The sequence below is a fragment of the Notechis scutatus genome, chromosome 5 (genome assembly GCF_049901735.1).
Source record: "Notechis scutatus isolate UNSWTSFEM ecotype Mainland chromosome 5, rNotScu1.2, whole genome shotgun sequence".
In the NCBI taxonomy this organism is placed as follows: domain Eukaryota; kingdom Metazoa; phylum Chordata; class Lepidosauria; order Squamata; family Elapidae; genus Notechis; species Notechis scutatus.
The window spans coordinates 40918793-40941519 of record NC_142013.1 but is presented as its reverse complement, the minus strand read 5'-3'; positions in this window follow the sequence as shown (position 1 = coordinate 40941519).

Genomic DNA, 22727 nt, shown 5'->3' with positions numbered 1-22727 from the left:
AGCAGTAGCTCCTTAAGGAGATACCTGCAGTTAATAGTTATGTGAACTTTTATAATTTCCATTCAGGCACAACAAAATAGGAATAATTAGCCTTCCTATCTAATACCATCAAAAGATAATGGTAAAGATAAATGGGCTTTTGTTGAGTCTTTGGTGATTGAGATAATAAGCATGCTTGAATAGAAAACAATATGGCTACAAGTTCTGACAAACAATTATTACATATGATTAATTCCAAGAATGTCATTAAGTTATATTTATAGGGTTTTCCAATAGGGAATGGGTACTTAAATACTGCAGCCCTTATGATCCCAAATCCCATTTTTTTAGAGCTGGATAAAAATATGGAAAACCTCAGTCCTCATATACAAGATTCAGTTCTACCTACTTTGTATCATCACCCCAATCACTGAAGTTCACAATCACTTCTCTTTCATATAAAGAACTATTCCAGCTATCAGAAGTTTGCCCACTCTGTTTTATTGCGTGGAATTTATCCTGGGGGTTAAAAATAAATTTGTTTAGTTTTTTTATTATTACAATTATTACTTTTATTGTCAGAGTACAACATGTGTACAATGAGATTGGCTGAGCCTCCCTTTGTTCACCCATCCCCCAACACAAGGCTGACCAGGGTGTGAGTCATCCCTGAGAATTTTCCTCACTCTTCTAAGGCAGCGAGCCCTAGCGATGTCATCTAGTGGTATCAGGGAACAGCCTACAATGTTTTATACTGTGCTCACCACCCTCTGTGCTCACCACCCTCACTCACCTGTCTTTTTATCCACGGCTCTCAAGCTAGCATTCCACACCATAATGCAATATGAGAGGAAGCTTTCTATTGTGGACCGTTAAAGGAGGTCATCAGTTGTTGTTCTACTTTATTATTTCGCAAGACCCTAAGGAAATGGAGTCTCTCTTGGGCCTTTCTAGCCACCCGGTTGTGTTGATTTTCCAGATAAGATCTTTGCTGAGGTAGATTCCCAGGAATTTAAAGGAGGAAACTCTCTCAACACAGCCGATGTAAAGTGAGGTGGGTTCCTCTCTCTTCTAGAGTTTAATCAATTATTAACAATTTTTCAGGAAATCACAAGCGAGTCTTAATTTCCTAAATTAACCATATCACTCTGGGATTAAGGATCTTTATATTAAATAATATTTCTTTGTGTCTCTACATTTCTTTAAGTAAACCATTTGGGTTATAGCTTGTAAGATTTTAAAATAAATATGAGTACATGCTAAAATAGCTTCGTATCCCATTAATTCTGAGGAAGCACCTCTTCTCAATTTCCGCTGCATCCATATACTTCTTTGGTATTACATATTACCAAACCCTTGGATAAATTACTCAAGGACTTAGAGAAGCACGGCTAGTTCCCTGATCTTCTTTGGGCCTTTTATACTTCTTCTTATTTTAAAGGTCTACACTCTGCTTAATAATATATAACATCAGTTTTAAAGATAAAAACTAGTCATTTATAGAAAACAAGTACTTTTGATGGATTACAATCCTTATTTCTTCACATTTCTCCTCCCCTAATGTGCATATGATGCCTAGCTTGCCATTCCCTTCAAAGTTAGTTTTGGTTCCTGAAAGAAGGGAAAATGGATGTTAGGAAAATAGTGCTATACAAATGTCCTTCTGATGACATGCTGGGAAAGCACGTGAAAATTTCATTTGTGCCACTAGAGTCAAACTATCTAATGAAGATTTATGAAAGCATTCTACATGCACAGTAATAAGTTGTGAGAATAACCTTGAGGAACAAGAAAAATAGCTGCTACCTACAGAACACAAATCTGAGACCATAGCAGGAATATAATTTGAGAAAGGGTATCAAACTTGACCCTCCCTTGTTATCTTGTAAAGATAGGGATAAGAGAAGCACATTCAGATTTGCAAGGTATTGTAAATTTATAAGAAAAGTAGTATTAGCATTCATTATTTCAGTTTCCTGGTCTGGATTACTACCCACACCACAAAACATTGTTGTTTTATATTCAGAGTTTAGTCTGTTACCTTTATAAGGCAACAGAAGGCAGGAAATTTCCGCTAAGAGAAGAATCAGACAATTATTTTGTCCCTATTATTTTATAACAATTTAACTCCTCCACAATGCCTTTGGTATGCATATTGCACCTTGGTAGTGTCACATAATGGGGGTGGGGATTTAAACAAATCTATAACATTCATTATCATCATCATCATCTCCTTTTAATAACCCCATAATACCTTGCAGGGTGGAGTCTGGGCAACTGTACAGAGCTGAGTGTTTACTGGCCGGATGCCTTTCTTGTCACCAATGCAGAGTTATAATCAGTAGATTTATTCTCAACATGCCCAGAGAAGGAAATATCTGCCTCTACCTAGGATCGAACTCACAGCCTCCTGATTGTAAGGCAAGAGCCACCACACCACTCTAAACAAGTCTATAATATTGTCATACTTAAAATGGCATTTCATTTATTATGTATACTTTTTGTCTATCATGTCTAAGTATATTCTTTCCCTTATCTAAGAATCAGATTATTAGATTTAAAGATACAATTTGCTAGGTAAAAGTATTAATCTCTAGAACAGTTTTTCATATGAGGAAGGTGCAATATTTTGTGCTGTTTGGTTAGGAAAAAAAGCGAATTAAGGAAATACAAACTGCCAAAAAAGGTACAATTTGTTATCTTTTTGTTTAAGTAGTAGAAGCAGTTCGTCTAAGCATATCACATGTGGAACTTGTTATAGTAATGTTTTTTATAATTATCTCATATCTATCTTTTGTAATATTAGCTGGATTTGAGTTTGACTTAGGAAATTGCAACACACTTCCCGGTATGTCTTTTAGTCTTTCTTCATCTGTGTTATTATTTAGTTGCCATATCTAAACAATCCTGTCTAGCACTGCACACTTTAAAAATGCTACAATACATTTTTCCCTTGATTTCTGGTAGTGTAGTCAGTGATAAGTATTCTGCATTCAAACACATACATTTCAGAAAAATCACTTGTGGAATTTTCAAAGTGTTTCTTTAAATAGATTAAAGTAAAAAATATATAAATTTCTAACTTAATTGCAGCATCAGTCTGGTGAGAGTAATAATGCATTTGAAGGAAAAAAAGGGCAAGCTGTTCTGAACTTCCCATTTTTATTGAACCAGAAGTGACACAATAAGGTCCCTCATTTGCAAAAATTGGAATATATTAATAAAACATAAAATTACAAAGTCATGGCGTGACCTTTTCACATTAGAGTTTAGAAAAAGTTAAGTTAAAAATGAGTGAAATACATCCACAATTGAACAAGAAAAGTAGCACTGGCTTTTAGTAATAAGGCTAAGATTTCAAAATAATCTTGAGAGGAAATTCCTACTCTGTTGATTTTAAAGCGTAGAAAACATTATTCACCATATAACAATAACTTTAGTTGGTATATAGTGGATGTTTTCTCAAATAATTTGATAACATCTCTCATCAGATTTAATCATTTATAAATAACAGATTTCCTATGGGCAACAAGATTCAGCATAAAAAAAAATTGGCAGATTTCTTATAAAAAAGAAAAATGATCATGCAATTTCCTTTATTTATTAAAGCTGAAGCCCATGAACCTTTTATCCAATACGATAACATTAGAATTGACACTAAGTGGTCTATATTATACTAAACAATTCTTAGTACTAATTTCCCTGGCCAATAGCTCAGAGTTGTCTTACAGTTAAATTGTAGAAAATTATTCTATAAATTTAAAAATAACATATTTCATTAGCACAGCATAAACATTTCTTACATTTAAACACAGTTACTCAAACATTTTCCTATGGCCCAACATATAAGGGCCAGGGCTATATTCTCTGCTTTTTTAGATATAAATCTGTTGAGGGCAAGACTGATTTTCCATATGCCATATAACAAAGAAGACATCATAACCTATAGATATAACTGAAGGAAAACATAACCTACAATAATGACCTTAGCAAAAATGCCCTGAATTCTAGGCAAGAATATTATTCAGCATGAAATCATGGATTAATGGTAAAATCTCCACAGATCCTGACAGGGAATGTCTTTTCTTTTTAGCTAAAGAAATGAAACATGTAGCCCAAGGGTTCCAATAATCTCTTTTAAAAAATATTGTTTCTATCCAATCTCAGCCGTTCATTAAATCAGATTCTATCTGAAAATCTCCAGTGAAGAGCTGACTACTTATATGGTAGTATGTCTATGGAGATTCTCAATCATCCAGATCAAGGGTGTCTCAAAGGAGCTTTTTGAAGAGGCAACTGGACTTTCTTGTTTTTCTTTGAAGATGTTTTGCTTCTCATCCAAGAAGCTTCTTCAGCTCTGACTGGATGGTGGGGGATGGAAGGATTTGGAGACAGCTGGTCATTTGCATTCTTTTAGGGAGTCATTGAAGTCACTTGGAGGTTTATTTGTGTCCCCAGGGTCACCTGAGTAGTGCAAATGGGTGTGGAGCCTTCTTGGAACTGCAGAAAGGACTGTATTGTAGAGCAGAGATAGATGGTGTCATATTCCTCTCTCTGTTGAGAGAGGGCTGCTTAATTTTGACATAGATGGCCTCTGTGATGCCTCTTTCAAACCAGCAGCCCAAAATGTGGACTTTGATGTCTTCAAAAGAGTGGCCTGAATTGAGCAACATGGTATATGCCCCTGATGAGAGCCTATGGCCAGGGGCATGCAGAGCCATCTCTGCCGGCACACGAGCCGTCACCCCAGCTCAGTTCCACTGCACATGTGTGTGCGCCTCCCGCCAGCCAGATGATTTTCGGGTATCTGCCACACATGCATGGGGGGGTGGAGCGCATGTGGGAAATGCGTGCACATGTGCCTGGGGCAGGTGGAGTGCGGGAATCATGCACACATGTGCAGGGGTGCATGCACACTTTTGGCACACAATGACAAAAAGATTAGCCATCACTGGTATATTCAGTACAATGCAGTGAGACATGTGAGATTTGAACATTGGGCAATCAAAACAACCACTGCATAAATTCATGATACAACATAGGAGATCAAACCCATCAGGATAAGATTCAGCACTCCATCTGCATTTAAAAGACAAAGGCCACTTGTTTGAAAACAGCAAAGTCCGCATTTTGGACAAAGAAGACTGCTGGTTTGAAAGAGGGGTCAAAGAAGCCAACTATGTCAAAATTGAACAGCTCTCTCTCAACAGAGTGGGAGGTTTACAACATCATCTATCTCCAGTCTACAACACAGTCCTCCAAAAAGGTTCCACACCCATTTGCACTACTCAGGTGATCCTGAGGACAGAGATAAACCTCCAAGAGGTCTCAGTGACTCTCTAAAAGAGAGCAAATGACCAACTCTGAAAGGAATATAAATCCTTCTATTCCCCACAATCCAGTCAGAACTGAAGAAACTTCTTGGATGAGAAATGAAACATCTTCAAAGAAAAACAAGAAAGTCCAGTTGCCTTTTGAAAAAGCACCATTGGGACTTACATGGCAGCAATTATATAAGTACATTTATCCACTGTCTGATAACTTGTACAGTCAGGAAATTCTTGGATCTATTTTCTTTTAGTCATTTTAGTCTATTTAGTCTATTGATCCTGCTATCTGGGGAAACAGAGAATAACTGCACTCCATCTTCTGGGTAATAGCACTTCAGATATTTGAAAACTGCTAGCGCATCCGGTTTCTGAAGTATTTCCTGAAGGATAAATGTACACATATCCTTTAATTGTTTCTCATAGTGTTTGGTTTCCATCACCAACTTGCTAATTCTCCAGTGAATTCATATCAAATTTTTGCTTTCCTTTTTGACTCTAGTGAATTGGCTATAGTCCTCTAACTATGAATATAAGAGCAAGCATAGAATGGAAAAATCATTTCCAATGACTTAGTCTCTATGTTTCTATTAATGTACTCCAACATAATATTTACTTTTTTAGCAACTGCTGTCTCTTGTTGAACTTTGGTGCTCAAGGACTCCCAGCTTTCTTTTACATGTACTACTACCAAACTAGGTTCTCCATCCTATGCTTGTGCCTTTCGTTTTTCTTTTCCAGATACAGAATTTTACATTTGTGTCTGCAAAATTCTATCCTATATCAAGACTGCTGCTCAAATCCAAATTGTTTGAATATCTCTGTCGTCTAAGTATTAGATACTCTCCCAGGCTTGAGTCATCTGTGGTTAGATAAGTATATCTTCAACATCCTCATCTAAGTCATTGATAGAAACACTGATCAGCAAAGAGTCTAAAGTAGGGCCCTGTGGCACTGTAATCAATACTTCCCTCTGGTTGTTATTCTGACAGGCCCACTGAATCTTCAAATCTAACTATAACCTTGCAGCTAAAGTCTCAAGGTCAAAAAGATGGAGTTCTTATTCCCAAAATACAATAGTCTTAGACAGTTTGTCTTATTGTTATTATGGATGGTCATTATTAATTATAATTCATTTTTGAAGTTTGCATTTTTTTTCTTTGCAAGTTACTCACATAATTAGAAAACTGTATGTACCCACTAAACCCTGAATTTCTTTTGTGGGAAGTCAAAGTAATGTCCCTCAGCCTAAATATATACTCATATTGTTTCTCTTATCCTATTGTTTCTCTTATTCTTCTTTTATTTTTCTTATATGTACCAATTTCATGTATTCACAACTATGTATACACTTATACTTATTATCTTGTAAACAATTGGCAAATCAAATAAATAAAATAAATAAATAAAATATTCTGTGTTAAAATATTTTTTATCAGATCAGTTATTGCACTCCCTACCTCAGATGCCATATATTTTCCTGTATTTTACATTATCATTTGTTAAGTGCACTCCAACATACAATTTATTCTAGACAGCAGATTTAAGACTTTTATGCCACCATGTGTATCTTGGGATTTCAGAAATAAATCACTGATGCTAGGTTTTTGCCTTATGCAACAAATGTTTTTTACAGGGCAACCCAAAAGGAATGATAATCAATAATAGCAGGATGTTGTAGCAATAAAATCTATGTGCCCCTGTGCTTTCCAGGATGCCAAGACACAGAACAGATTCCATTTAATTTTACATTTTCTATTTTTGCTATTTTTTATTTTTAACAGACACAGTTATTTTGAATTTAGAGTCTGAAAGTTGTATTAAATTTGGTTTTATATTATAGAGGAATGCATTTCAAGAAAATGATCATGATTTCATGACCATGAAAGCTGTATTTCATTCTTTTATTTCTGATCAATTTAAAATAAACAGATATAATTAAAAATGCATTATTATCAAACAGAGAAAAAAATGCATCTGTATGCAGCATTAATTTGATCGACACATAGTCTACTGTGCTGAAATAAGACATTGCATATATGTAGGGGTGGGCTGCTACCGGTTCTCCCCAAATTGGGCAAAACAGTAGCTAATTTTATCATTTTTAATTACTGGTTCAGCAAACCGATAAATCCCACCCCTGGCTGGTCCTGACCATCCGACACCACTGCTCCCAGGAGTCCCTATGTCTCCTGTTTTGGATGCCAGATAAGTCCAGGGCCTATGAGGAGGTTCAGAAAAAGCCTCCAGAGCCTGCAGAGGACAAAAAATAGGCTTCCTGGAAGTTCTGGAAGACCGGAAATGGGCTCGTTTTTGATGTCCGGAAGGCCTCTGGAACCAGGGGAGGCCATTTTTGCCCTTCAAGAGACTTGAGGAAAGCCTCTGAAGCCTGGGGAGGACAAAAAATGAGCCTCCTGAAAGTTCTGGAAGGCTGGAAATGGGCCTGTTTCTGGCCTCCAGAGGGCCTCTGGAGCTGGGGGAGACCATTTTCTCCCTCCCAGAGGCTCAAGGAAAGCCTCTGGCCCAGAGAGAGCAAAAAGGCCCCACTGTGGTGCAGAAGGCCAATTAGGCCACACCTACCATGGCCATGCCTATCCAGCAACCAGGCAGAGAACTGGTTGCTGAAATTTTTGAAGCCCACCTGTTGTGTATTAAGTCTTAACATCACAGGGATTCACTCTGTCAAAAACTCTGAAGTTGATGCCCTTTTTAATGACTACGCTGATGTCTTCAGCAGTGACCTGGGTTGTTATACGGGCACTCCCATATCCTTCAATGTGGGTCCACAAGCCACCCCTCTCCGTTTGAAACCTCGAAGGGTTCCCTTCGCCATTAGGCCCAAATTAGACGCTGAGCTAGACAAACTCATTAATCAAGGAGTTTTGGAACAGGTAGATTTTGCAAAGTGGGAAACACCCGTAGTCACCCCTTTAAAAAAGGATGGTAGCGTGAGAATTTGCGCGGACTATAAGACGTCCATCAACCATTTCCTTCAAGTTAGCGCATACCCAGTACCTGTTATTCAACACCTGCTTCACACATTTGAGCCAGGCATAGTTTTTGCAAAATTGGACATGTCCCAGGCATACCAACAATTCCCTGTGGACCAGCACACTGCTGACCTTCAAACCATAGTAACACACAGGGGCGCTTTCAGATGTAAACGTTTACAGTTTGGGGTCAGTGTAGCCCCAGGCATTTTTCAATCACTCATGGAAAGAATCCTCCAGGGCCTACCCGGGGTGGTTCCATACTTTGATGACATTTTAGTATCGGCCTCTAACAAGGCACAACTGCTACTCAGAGTAAGGTCTGTTCTTGACAGATTTAGACTAAATGGGCTCAAATTGAAAAAAGACAAATGCACCATAGCTACCAATCAAGTAGACTTCCTGGGTTATCGAATTGATGCCTCTGGGATTCACCCCATAGAAAGTAAAGTCAGGGCCATTCACGAGGCACCCATTCCCTCTAACAAAACTGAATTACAGGCCTTTTTAGGGCTCCTAAATTTTTATGCATCCTTCCTACCCCACAAAGCCTCTGTAGCTGAGCCCCTACATAGGCTCCTAGACAAGGAGGTCTCCTGGCACTGGGGACATAAAGAAGCCAACACTTTCCAGGCAGTGAAGTCTCTCTTAACGTCAAACGCAGTGTTAGTTCAATTTAACAAGGACTTGCCCCTAGTACTCGCCGCTGATGCCTCACCTTTTGGGATAGGAGCAGTTTTAAGCCACAGACTTTCAAATGGATCCGAGGCACCCATTGCCTATTTTTCAAGAACATTCTCTGCTGCTGAGAGAAATTACAGCCAGATCAATAAGGAGGCTTTGGCAGGTGTAGCTGCTGTAAAAAAGTTCCATGAGTTTCTCTATGGCCATTTTTTTGAACTGGTAATAGACCACAAACCTCTCTTAGGACTGTTAGCTGGTGACAAACAAACCCCACAGGTACTTTCCCCGAGAATGACCAGATGGACACTTTTTTTGGCCGCTTATTCATACACCTTGATCCATCGTCCTGGGATAAACCTGAGCCACACAGATGCCCTCAGCAGGTGCCCCCTGCCTACACCAGTCGAGGACCCAGCTCCCATCCACGCAATCTTCGAGTGCAAGGGACTGGACCTCCCACTTTCAGCCGGGGATGTTGCTGCGCACTCAAAAAAAGATCCATTGATTTCCCAGGTCCTGGACTGGGTGGGAAGGGGGTGGCCTGATATACAATTTGCCCCTGATTTAATCCCCTTTAGGACCCGCAAGCAGGAGTTGTCTGCAATTCAGGGCTGTCTGTTATGGGGGACAAGGGTGGTCATTGCTGCCTCCTTGCAAGAACCAGTTCTAAGGGCACTGCATGAGGGTCATCCGGGCATGGTAAGGATGAAGGCTTTGGCCCGCAGCTACGTTTGGTGGCCAGGACTAGATGCCCAAATTGCCAGCTGGGTCAACGCATGCCAGGCCTGCAAGGCGACAAGGGCAGCTCCACCCATAGCTACACCCACCAGATGGGAGGATGCGGGGCACCCTGGGCCAGGCTACATATTGACCTAGCTGGCCCCATGCTGGGAAGACATTCTTGGTGGTAGTAGACTCATTTTCCAAATGGACTGAAGTGGCCATGCTGTCTTCCACCACAACTCAAGCCATCACAAGGGTTTTGACCAGACTGTTTGCTACTCATGGACTGCCAGACACCTTGGTGTCAGATAACAGGCCTCAATTCAGCTCTAATGAATTTGCCATCTTCGCTGCCAACCTGGGCATCAGACACGCCCTCACAGCCCCCTTTCACCCCGCTAGTAATGGGATGGCGGAGAGGGCTGTTAGATCGGCCAAGGAAGTTCTGGCCAAGCTGAGGCAGGCAGACTGGCACTCCAAGCTGTCCACTTACCTACTCACGCAACATGCCACGCCATGCCCCGCAACCAACAAGTCACCTGCTGAACTTTTGATGGGCAGGCGATTCCGGACCACCCTGGACAGGTTGCACCCCCACTACTCCCCCAGCACACCCCTGGCATCTGACAGCCATGCCAGGGGCTTTGCCCTGCAAGACCTGGTTTATGCCAGGAACTATGCAGGGCACCCGTTATGGCTGCCAGGGCGGATAGTTTCTATTACAGGGCCCAGGTCTTACAGAGTCCTCCTGGAAGATGGGAGAACCTGGAGAAGGCATATCGACCAGCTCAGGAGACGCTGGACCTCGCCTGCCGCTGAAGGCCTGGACAACCAGCCGCCGAGCTACCCGGTCTACTCGCCGCCTGCCGCAGCCGTCCCGCAGAACTACCCGGTCTACCAGAGGCCCGACTTCCCAGCCAACCGTCCACTGCATGAAAACTCACCGGAGCAGCCACCAGATAGCAGGTCCGGGATGGCCGTCGACCCTCCGCAGACGCCTGGCACCGCCAGAGAAAAAAGGGACTGTGCTGCAGGCGCCAAGACTCCAGAGCCGCGGAGATCGAGCCGCGAACGAAGGCCGCCATTATGGCTACAGGACTACGCATGCGCGCGACCAGGGGGAAGGAGTGTTGTGTATTAAGAACCTGCCTGCAGTTCTCCTTCTGGTCCGCCATCTGAGCGGGAGCGCCGATCGCTCCCATTGGCTGATGCCGTTTGACAGCCGGCTATAAAAGGGAGCTGTCAAACGGCATCAGCTGTCGCCGCCAGCTGGCTGTCAGATTGCCTCTGAAGCCGCGGCGACCCTTTATTCATTGAATAAAGTATGTTAGCCTAGCCCTGGCTCAGTCTCCCTTCTGTAACCGCCGCTCTACAACACCACCCCTACAGATATGTTTATTATTACTTATGCATTGTGTCTGAACACAAATATTTTCCATTAATAAATGTTTTTGCTGAAGTCTGTGAGCTCCTCCATTAAAAAAGCCAGCTCACACCAAGAAGTTCTTAAAAGATGTGTATCTGTGAAAGTCAATTGTGTTTTCTGTGGAAATACCCAGTCTATGGTATACATTTATGCCTTTATTATGATTTCTTGTTTTATAAACAGTCCATTGTTTAACAAATACAACAAATAGAGTTGCGAATTTCTCCTTCAGCACCAAAATCAACCAGGTGGCATCTTTCCCCCCCTCAGAATCGGACTGAATACCATAGTGTTCAACTTAAAAGTTGAACAATATGTCCTTCTTCAGTCTTAACAATGCTGACCACTAACTGTAAATCATCACCTTGCAACATATTAATATTGTACTGTAACAAGTTTTCAGCGTGGTTCAAGAATTCAGCAGCATTTAAATCACTCTTATATCTCCTAACAGAAAAGGGTGATTGATTCACACTGAAATTAAATGCAGTTTAACTAACCTGTCAAGCACCATAATTATTGATCTAGACATCTGGCCAAAGGGATATGGTTGCCTTCTGCTGAGTTGACAGATATGTGTGTGCCTATTTGTGTTAGTAGTTAAACTTTGTCATACTAAAATATATTGTTGCTTTAATCTTCATGTCCTGCTGGAGAAGAAATAAAACTTTATTAAGGATGTGCATCAAAATGTTTATACGTATGTATTTGTGTTATCAGTTTTATTTTGCCAAGTGGCGATATGTTACCATCTTAATTTTGTTGAAGGATAAAACAAAACTTGTTTTTTTCTTACAAAATAGCACAAAAGATTTGCTTCAACATATTTATATGTATGTTTGAATTTATACTAACAATTAAACTTTGCAAACATGTTTGTGTGCATTCATGTTTTCCAGTCAAAATTTCCAAATTCTTTCATTGTTAGCTTTTCCTCCCTCCCTGTATTTAATGTATTGATTTTAAAACTCCACAAAAATTAAAAAGTCATATTATTTATTTCCTTATTTATAACATGGGGTTGCTTCCAAACTAGACTGAAGCCTATAATTCTTTTAATTATTCATTTAGGTTTTTTTAATTGCATCCATACAGGATTGTGGCTAAGGGAAAAGTAATCATTCACTCTAGGGCAGGGGTGTCAAATTCATGGCCCACGGGCCAAATGTGTTACGCACTGGCCATGCCCACCTCCAGTTTAGCGAAGGGGAAAACAGTTGCGATATATCACGTGACAATGTGTCATCGTGAGTTTGACACCCCTGTTTTAAAGTCTACATCCAGTAGAGTTCATGACCTGATAACACTAGCATCAAGTGGCTTTTGTTTTAGTACTATGATGTCAGAGATTAAACCAACCAGAGATAAAATCCCATTAAAATTAGTATATTCTATAATTACTTTGAGAAAAATTCCTCCAATGGAAGAAAAGGAAGCAGGGACATATAAATAATAATAGCATATAAATAATAATAACAAAAACAATCTTCTCCTACAGTTCAAACTACTATAATTATTAAACATAATAATTGTCATCTTTGTCATTCCTCTCAGCCACTACAGATATTGTAGTTCTGGACTTAGCAACCATTCAAAGTTATAATGGGCCTTGCCAGAGCTACATACAACTTCAGAGTTGTGCTGGCTGCCCTTCCCTTGAAGTCATGTGGTTTCATTTTTGGCACTTTTCAATCAGTCCACATTTATAGCCATTTGTGGTAGTCTGTGGTCATATGAATGAAATTTACAACTTTCTTTTGCCAGAAACCAGCATTTACTTCTAGTTCCCAGCAAAAAATGTCCATTGCATTAGATTCATTTTATGACTATGTTGTTCACATGGAATAGTTGTAAAAGTGGTAATGTAGTGAGCCATTTACACACCAGCATGACTTAGTACCATAATTTTGGACTCTATTATGGTTGTAAGTTGAGAACTACCAGTATTAGTACTATCATACTGTCTTCTAGCCATATAAAAGTAAAGCATTTAAAATCCATTCAAAAGAATTCTAATGCATCCTGAGAATGCTATAGAAAATAAAAAAGAACATATTTCCTTTTTAAGAAATAAATATTCTTTGAATTTAGAACTCTAACTCCAGAATGTTCTCAATCTGTGTCAGAGATGGCAAGTTTTAAAGCGTGCTCAGCACGCTTAACAATTTTCAGAGCCATAAAAGTAAGATGATTGTGGGCAGGATTGTATAGCTCTTTCTCAGGTATGCATTGTAGGAGATGACTAAGCTGAGCCTGTGGGAGGGGTCAAACACATCATCAATCACAAATCCTTTTGAGCCCATAAGACAGGGCTGTCAAACTCCTGGCCCATAGGCCAGATGTGTCATGCGCTGGCCATGCCCACACCCAGTTTAGCAAACGGAAATAAAATCCCAATATGTCACATGATGCTACTATGATAATGCGAGTTTGACACCGCTGCCATAAGAGATTTAAGTCTCATCTTGAATTCCACAATTCAATTTGCTTATATTGTTCAGATTCTTGTAGAGAGTGTAAGCTTGTAATAAATCTTCATACCCATTTGAACTGCCTGGACCTCCTGATTTTCCCCACTTTTGACATACATGGTCTTTCTGGCCTTGAAGAGTGGTTTAAGATCAATACCACAATTTTTAAATATGTCCCGTCTTAAAGGGATAAGACTAGCTGTTCAGTGGGGAATTTAAAATGGTTTACAGTACTTTATCTATTTCCATTTTTAGCCTTTAATTTTTCTTCTTTTTAATATGTCTTCCTAAAAGGAAGTATGATTATGGCTTGTATGTTTCTCTGCATGACTGTAGTTTATTGTAACACAGAACAACAACAAAAAACAAAACAAAACAAAAACAGTTAATTTTATAAACAGGATACTTTATTTTACAGATAATTAATTTTAACTGTATTTGTATTTATTTGATTTGTCAATCACTTACAAGATAATAGGTATAAATATATACATAGTTATGAATACATGAAATGGGTACATGTAAGAAAAATAAAAGAAACAATAGGACAGGGACAGTAGGCACATTGGTGTGCTTATGCACGCCCCCTACAGACCTCTTAGGAAAGGGGTGAGGTCAATAGTAGACAGTCTAAGGTTAAAGTTTTTGGGGTTTGGGGAAGAAACTACAGAGTCAGGTAGAGTATTCCAGACATTGACCACTCTGTTGCTGAAGTCGTATTTCCTGCAATCAAGTTTGGTGCGGTTAACCTTGAGTTTGTATCTATTGTGTGCTCTTGTGTTGTTATGGTTGAAGCTGAAGTATTCATTGACAGGTAAGTCGTTGCAATGCATGATTGTATATACCATACTTAGATCAGACCGAAGATGGTGTAATTCAAGGTTTTCTAGGTCTAGAATTTCAAATCTGGTGGCATAAGGTATTCTACAACGAGTAGAGGAGTGGAGAACTCTTCTTGTGAAATATTTCTGGATTTTCTCAACTGTGCTAATATCAGATACATAATGTGGGTTCCAGACTGATGAGCTGTATTCGAGTATTGGTCTAGCAAATGTTTTGTATGCTCTAGTTAGTAATGTGATATTACCAGAGAAAAAGCTACGTAGGATTAGGTTAACAACTCTTAATGCCTTTTTGATTATGTAGTTACAGTGGGTTCTAGCACTTAGATCATTAGAGTATTCCAAGATCCTTGACAGAGTTTGGATCATCAACAAGGTCTTGACTATTCAGCCTGTATTTTATTTTCTGATTATTATTTTTTTTGCCAATATGTAAGACAGAGCATTCATTTGTTGAGATTTGAAGTTGCCATTTGTTTGACCATTCTGATACATAGTTGAGGGGTAGCAGTATTGTCTGTGGTGTTGAATAGCTTTACATCATCAGCGAAGAGAATGCAGTTGCTCTTAATATGATAAAAGAGGTCATTTATGTAGAGCATGAAGAGAGTTGGTTGTAGAACACTGCCTTGTGGGACACCACTGTTGACAGCTACAGAATTTGATAGGATACTCCCAATTTTGACCATTTGTTGTCTGTTTGACAGGAATGTTTCTATCCAGTTATGCAGGTGTCCAGAGATACCATAAGATTTTAGTTTTAAAAGTAGTTTGTTGTGTACCACTAAATCAAAGGCTTTACAATCTACAGTCTATGTAGATTGCGTCTATTGCTTTGCCCTGATTGAGTTGTGTAGTCCATATGTTTTTGCAGTGTAAGAGTTGCAGATTACAGGATATTTTTTTTCTGAAACCAAATTGTTTATTAGAGAGTAGCTTGTTTGTCTCTAAGTGGAGGATAATGGATTGGTTAATAATTGATTCCATGACTTTACAGGTGACAGTGAGGGGATATCATTTGTGGAATTATTTGATGTGATAGTAATCATTTGTGGCTGTGGTTTGGTGGTTATTTTTGGTTGTAGTAGTGGTTGGTTGTGGTAGTGGTTTTTGAATTGGGATTTGATTTTGAGCTGATAGGTATTCACTTATCTGTGCTGTATTTTTCCCCCAGAGAGATTAGGCTTGCTTGTATAGTTGTTTCAAAACGTGTTGTTAAGCATTCTTCTATTGAGTGAATGAGTGGTTGTATGCTTTCAACTCTGTCAGGCAGGGTACTTGGTTTGTTTAGCTTAGGAAACATGATGGACATAGACAAGGGAATGTATCTGATTTTTTTAGGAGATCAGCTACATTTTTGTTTAAGTTTAAGCAGGCAAGGTGGGCTTGATTATCACATAGGTAGCAATTGATGTTATTTTCGCTTTCATTGATGGTTTCAAGATATCTGAAGCATGTGCAGGAGTCTGGGAGGTCATTGGTAAAGATATTCTTTTGTTGTTTGGTAGTGGAGGGTTTGCACTAAACAATTACAATAGCTAATTAATGTGATAGGTAGACAGTTACTTAATGAATGTTGGTAATTAATAAATGTTAATTGATAAGTTAGAGAACAAATCAAAAGTAAGGTTACTTATTACTAAAACTCAATCAATCAACTAGATAATCAATTATACAGTATTAAATCTCTATCAATTCAATGAATCAGTAAATTAATGGTCATTTAACAATTAATTATTATACTATTAGATGATAAATCAATTATTTTAGACAAAGCATTATCTATCAATATTTGGTCTTGAGGTAATGAAATAGTGGAGGTAGTGAAGCATTGGAGGTTTGCAGTGAAAAGTTCCTTTGTTTTTCCTTAAAGCCATATTGTTTGGTTTTTGTTTTGTTTTGTTTTGTTTTTGTTTTTAAAGAGGAAGCATTGCTGCTTGATAGATTTGAATGGAGAAGATTTGAATGAACTCACCAATCATCTACTTGGGAGTTTGGAATGGATGAGATTTGGGTGGGGGTTAAGTGGAGGTTGTCCAATCAGCTGAGTGGGGATTTAAATGCAGACTGACTAATCAGCTAGGTGATTTAAATGGAGACTGTAGGGTCTATCAATTCTCCATGAGTCTCCTCAGTTCTCCGCAATTAACAGCCATTTAGAATCACGCTCTCTTTCTCTCCTCTAGTCCTGACTCTTTTTCGGATGTTTAGGATCACCCTCTGTCAGTTCCGTCTCTTTCTCTGCAGTTCAGAATCACACTCTCTACCAGTCACAGCTCATTCCATGCCGTTCATTCTATGCCATTCAGAATGGCTCACTCTCAGAATCAGTCTCTCTGTAAGTCTCCGAATCACACTCTCATCTAATCCCAGCTCGTCCCAGCTCTTATTTCTATCCTCTGTCCACGCTCTGCTCTCTGCTCTCATCTAATTTCAACTCGTCCTGGCTCTTATCACTATCCACTCTCCACTATCAGCTCTCCAATCTCTGCACAGAATCACCTCATTCACTATCCGCCAGTCCCAGCTCTTCCAGGTCTCATCTGTTTGGAATGGCATCCTACTGAATGGAGTCCTGGGCTGTCCACTCGGGATGGTGTCCTAGTCTCTTCTCTCACTCTCTCCGCTCACTCTCAGGATTGCCGGCAAGTTCTCAGTTCTTGGAACCTTCCGAAACCTTCCGACAGTCCAGGTTGAGGTAAATCTCAGCACCATTGGCCCCAGACCCCATCTCCAGTGATGCGGTTAGGCATTTGCCCCGATCACCATCTTCACAGTATTTTTCAATTAATAATGGTATTGTGTATAAACGGAAAAACCCAATAAAGTGTTGGGGGAAAAAAGAATTTAGAATATAGTGGGTAAAAATAGAAACAGTAAGGCATTTACTGTCCCATAGTCATGCTATCAGTCTTTAGAATTTCATAGCTTTATGATTTCAAGTCAAACTCTTGTTGAAATAAAATATTTGAAATGCCTGTTTAACTGAATCTATGCTAATTATCAGGTTTTACAGAGAATAAAGAACTCTTAGGCTTGTTAAAAGGTTATACTTGTGCCACCCAAACACAAGCAAGTGCTTTCCACAACAATGGTTATGTTCAATTTCCAAGGAGTCATAACGTCAGTGTGTAGAATATGTTACTTATGTCTGCAAGTTCAAAAGGGAGAAAATGCAGGATTTATCCTCTATAAAGCTTTAGTTTTATTCAGTGGCAAACAGGACCCCAAAAAATTGCTGTCCAATAATTGTGAGCAAGGAGCGGGGGTGATACTTGTATTGTATGAAACTAAACAATTATAACTACTTAAGAATATAGTATCAATACATCTTTGAAATATTATAGCTTTATATATTATATTTGTATGTATGACTATATCTTTATGATTGTGTGTGCATGTGTATGTGTGTATGTGTGTATGTGTGTGTAGAGAGAGCAGATGCAGCAGCAGGGATCAGAAATATTCTCATACAGTTAACCTGTTTATATTGTTATTGTTATTGTCATTGTCACTGTCATTGTTGTTGTTGTTATTGTTATTGCTATTATTATTATTATTATTATTATTATTATTATTATTATTATTATTATTATTATTACTATTACTATTACTATTATTACGCAATTAAGCAATTAAGAGATGAGGAGGGATTGGTATAATAGAGCAACTCATGTCACATTTACTAGGGCAGAACAGGATTGCTATGATTTCTGAACCAAATCTAATTCTATAGAATATTTGGCTTCAAATATTGGAATAATTCTTGTTTTTTTATGCTTTTACCACAGCAATAGAAGGTGAATAAAGTCATTGGCTTTATAAATGAAAGAAATCCACATTGGTTTCTTTGTTTGTTTATGAAAATTTATATGACCACCCAGTTCATTTTCAGTAACTTCAGGCAAATTACAAAAAAAAATGTCATATATAAAACAATAAAAAGCTGCAACCCTTCATCCCTCTGGCAACAATAAGGAGTCAGTCAAATAAGCCATTTCATGGGCTCCATCTGACTCTGGGCTCCCAGGCCCATTGGCAAAACCAGGCCTTCAGGGCCATGAGAAAGAGTCAAAATAAGGACTAATTTTATTTCTGCAGGGATGATCTTCACAGTTAGGGACCCACCAAGGAAAAAGCCCTTCTTCTTGGTCCCATTAGATATATTTCCTTAAGTATTCCTGGTTTCTTCATTCTGGATGGGTAGATGTGACTGGGAGAGGACAATCCTTTAAATAACCTAGTCCCAAGTCATATACGGTTTTAAAGGTGATAACCAGCACCTTGTATTGGACCCGGAAACAAATTGGCAGCCAATGCAGCTCCTATAGTAGAGATGACACATGTGCACACCTAGGCCTATACAAAACCATGTGGGCCTCTGCATTTTGAACCAATTCAACTTCTGGGGACCTTTTAAGGGAAGCCCCATGTATGGTGTGTTGTGATAGATGAGATTGGAGGTAACTAGGATGTGAGTGACTGTGAGCAGGGATTGTTGATCCAGGAAAGGCATAATTGGTGTGCAACTTCCTAGCCACAACTGCAACATGTTCCTTAAGCAAGTGTCATGAGTCCAGGGGAACCCCCAGATCATGCACTGGGTCTGTCTGAGGCAGTACCATCCCAGCCCATTTGATGTGCTGCATCACCACATCCCCCCCACAGGGAACCTTTAATCACTTTCAGAACCTACCTGCATGTCACTCCTGGGAAGCTTTCACAGACCAGGGCATGGATCTAAAACACAGGTGCTTATGCTCATACTCCTAGGATCCTGCCTACTTCCTCATGAGCAGCAGGGTCAACCATTCCAAGGTAACTGTGCAAGAACCTGTCACAGGTGCTTACACCAGCATTTAATTGAGAAACAAAATCTGGGAATGAATCTGAGAGATTTTTGTCTTCCAAATTTCTCAGCTTGCCTCTTCAGGTGGATCTCTATATCCTCCTTCCCCAGGAGGATGAGGCTCACTTAGAGAGGATGCTGGCTGATCAGCTTCAGACATAATTAGAGCAGATAAGTACTTTGCTGCCCAAATTGCCATGAATTGCTATGAACAATTAATAGCAGCTCTTACCCTTATTCAATAAAGTTCATCCCTTGTCTTCCACCAGCAGTGCTCTAGATATCTCTTTATCCATTTCATTCCTTGAAATTTCTTCCTATATCAGCAGAGACAAAATGGTCTATGGGTTAGGAGAAGGCACAATGTTATGATCAGGATTTTTACATTTCTATATGCTAATATATCAGGGACACTTTTCAAAATATCTTTTCTATTATTTCCTTATGCATTAGTAGTAGTTTATTAATCTATTTGTCTTACAAACTTTTCAATTAAATAATAAAATAAAATAAAAAATAAAATAAAAAATAATACAGTACATAGTCTAATTTAGGAATAAGATAAATAGGAGGAAATAAAGTGACAAAATGCCTATGTTAAAACAAAGTGACAGCAATCAAACAAGTGAATTTCCTTTATAGGATTCCTCAATTTGTTCAAAGTATCAGGCTCACAGGACCACTGCCTTAGTTATAAATTTAACTGTTCTATGTATAATATATACTTCTGAGAAAATATGACAATCTATGGTTGGGATCCCAGTGGCTACTCTTTCCAAAGGGAATAATACATATTTAAGTCTAATGAAACATATAATTGAAACTTGAAGAAAATATGAGAAATGTTTTCAATGTCTGGAATACTGCATATGCAGTCTCTCAAAATATGGAAAGTGGTGGAAGTGCTCATATTTAAAGTTCAGTAACTCAAATCTTTCTCTAGAATAGATTTTCAGATTGAAAAATAGATTTATCCTTAGCCAACCAATTGAGGGATCTATCTTTACTGGGCCTTTATTACCTGTTCTATTTTGGGAAGTCTATCAGGGTCTGAAGAAGCTTCTTGGACAAGAAGTGAAATGTCTTCAAAGAAAAAGCAAGGAAGTCCAGTTGCCTCCTGAAAAAGCACCTTTGGGACATTCATGACCTGGATGACTGAGAATCTCTACAGACTTTTACCATAACATTTACTGAAATGGAAAAGTATTCTTCCTAAAGAACCTGTAGCATTTTGTCCCACAACCTGGTTCTTGTTTGTATAGCTAACATATGTCAGACTTAGTCTGAGTTATAGGCATAATACTTGAATGTAGAGAGTCCTAAATGTAATGATGATTATAATGATTGTATAGTAATTAAGTCAATGTTCAATCATGCTAAATCAACAGCAGTTCTTAATAATAATGTTATAGGGATGTTGAAATGTTTTGCACATATATGTTAACCTCAGCACAGTTTTAGGAAAAGAAAAAGCCTCATTGCGGCACATCATGTTGACATATTTGAAAAGTCCTTGTGTTATCCATTGAATAAATGGTCTCAGACACATTTTATTGAACGTCTTAAATCACTTTGCATTTGACAGCCCCACTGCTTAAGGATACTTTTAACCTCAAACAACTATGAGCAATCTTCTTTGATATTATTAGCTAATATTTTACGTCACTACTTTTTTCATAGCATTGATTTTTCTTGTTTTGTTGCACCCTGGTCAAAGTTGGTATAATGAGATTTACAATAATTGTAAAATAAACAAGCAAGTAGTGTTAAAATCCATGGGGAATAATCCGTAGTTTTCAAAAGCCCCAGGCAAATAAAAACTGTAAGGCTGAAGGGTACATACATATTTTAATCCTGAGACATGTATCCAAAATCCTTACATTGTCTATGAGAATCTGAAAATGGACTTTATCAACAAATAGTTAGAGGACTTCTTGTAAAGCAGAATAGTTACACAATTTCTTTCTGGTCAACATGGGACAGGTGGGATGGATAGAGAAAAACAGGCATGTTTATTTCTTGTCATTTCTGTGCTTACAATTCAAAATGTTTGCACTGAATTACTCTTTCCAGAATGTTGACATTATATTAAACTGATCAAAGACTGGCTATGACCTTTAAAGCACTAAATGGCATGGGACCAACTTATCTACAGAACTGTCTTCATCCTTTTACATTAGCCTGTCCAGCTGGTCACGAATGGAAAGTATGTTAGGTACCCAGTCAGCCAAAGAATTCTGACTAGCGGGGTCCAGGAAGAGAACCTTCTCTGCTACTGCCTGACCATTCTTTGCCTCTTTTACATTTGTGTCCAATTTTTATGCTTTAAACATTTTAATAAAATACTAATATTTTAAAATAGCAATATTTTAAAATAAAATATTTGGGACTGCCAAGAATCCCTCAATGAGGGAGATGCATGATTTCTAAATATAATATGATAAAACAAACAAATAAATAAATATAATTGAGGAAAAGAGAGATGGCCTGAAAGGGGAAGGCAATTTATTTATTATGTCTGTAGAAAGAAAAGTGAAAATTATGCTGTACTTGAGCGCAAATAGGAAATATCCAGTGTATTGGGAAAAATCCAGATGTGGAAAACTGATTTTTCCAAGAACTATAACAAATGGTATATTAATGGAACATATGTGAAAGGAGTATGAATTTTCCTGAAATACTATTATTGCTAAAAACAAATAAACTGCATAGGCTAAAGAAGAAAATACCAGCATTTTCTTTTTCTTCTGACTCTGAAAAAAAAAAAAATCAGATGTACAATGATGTTAAAAAGGAATCACCACAATCGAACAAGAATTTAGATTAGAATAAAATTTCTAGCAATTACAATAATTAACAATAGTTAATAAAGCTGTACACCTGTATAATGGATTAAAAAGTAGAGCTTTTTTCCTGAAAAGTTGTTATACTCAGCAAGTCACATTTTTAAAAAGAATATTTGAAAGCACGGCACTCTTTACAATGCTATTCTAGCATTCAGATAGAAAGATCAATAGAAGTTTGCCGCTGAGTATTCAAAAATAGTCTGTAAGTATAAAAAGACACCTGAAAAGGTAAAAATTTAGCAGAAGGAAAGTTAACGCCTCTTTCTTTCTGTTCTCTCTATGGTTTTATTTCACAACTCAAAAGAAAACTGCTGGATGGCTTCAATGTTCTTTTTCATCTCTACAATGAATTCTGTCAATAATAGTTAATGGATCACTGTGTACTTTTGTATTATCAGTAAAGGAATATATCAATAGGAAGCAGTGTTGCTCATGCAGGGAACCATTCTGTGAAGTGAAGAGTATTTCTTGAATGTGATTGAGATCCACCAACATCCCTGCAACAAATAAGGAACGAAACAGCATGATACTTCGATAGTATACAAGATTTCTATCACCCATAAGGCTTTTGTAAAGAGTAAATATACATT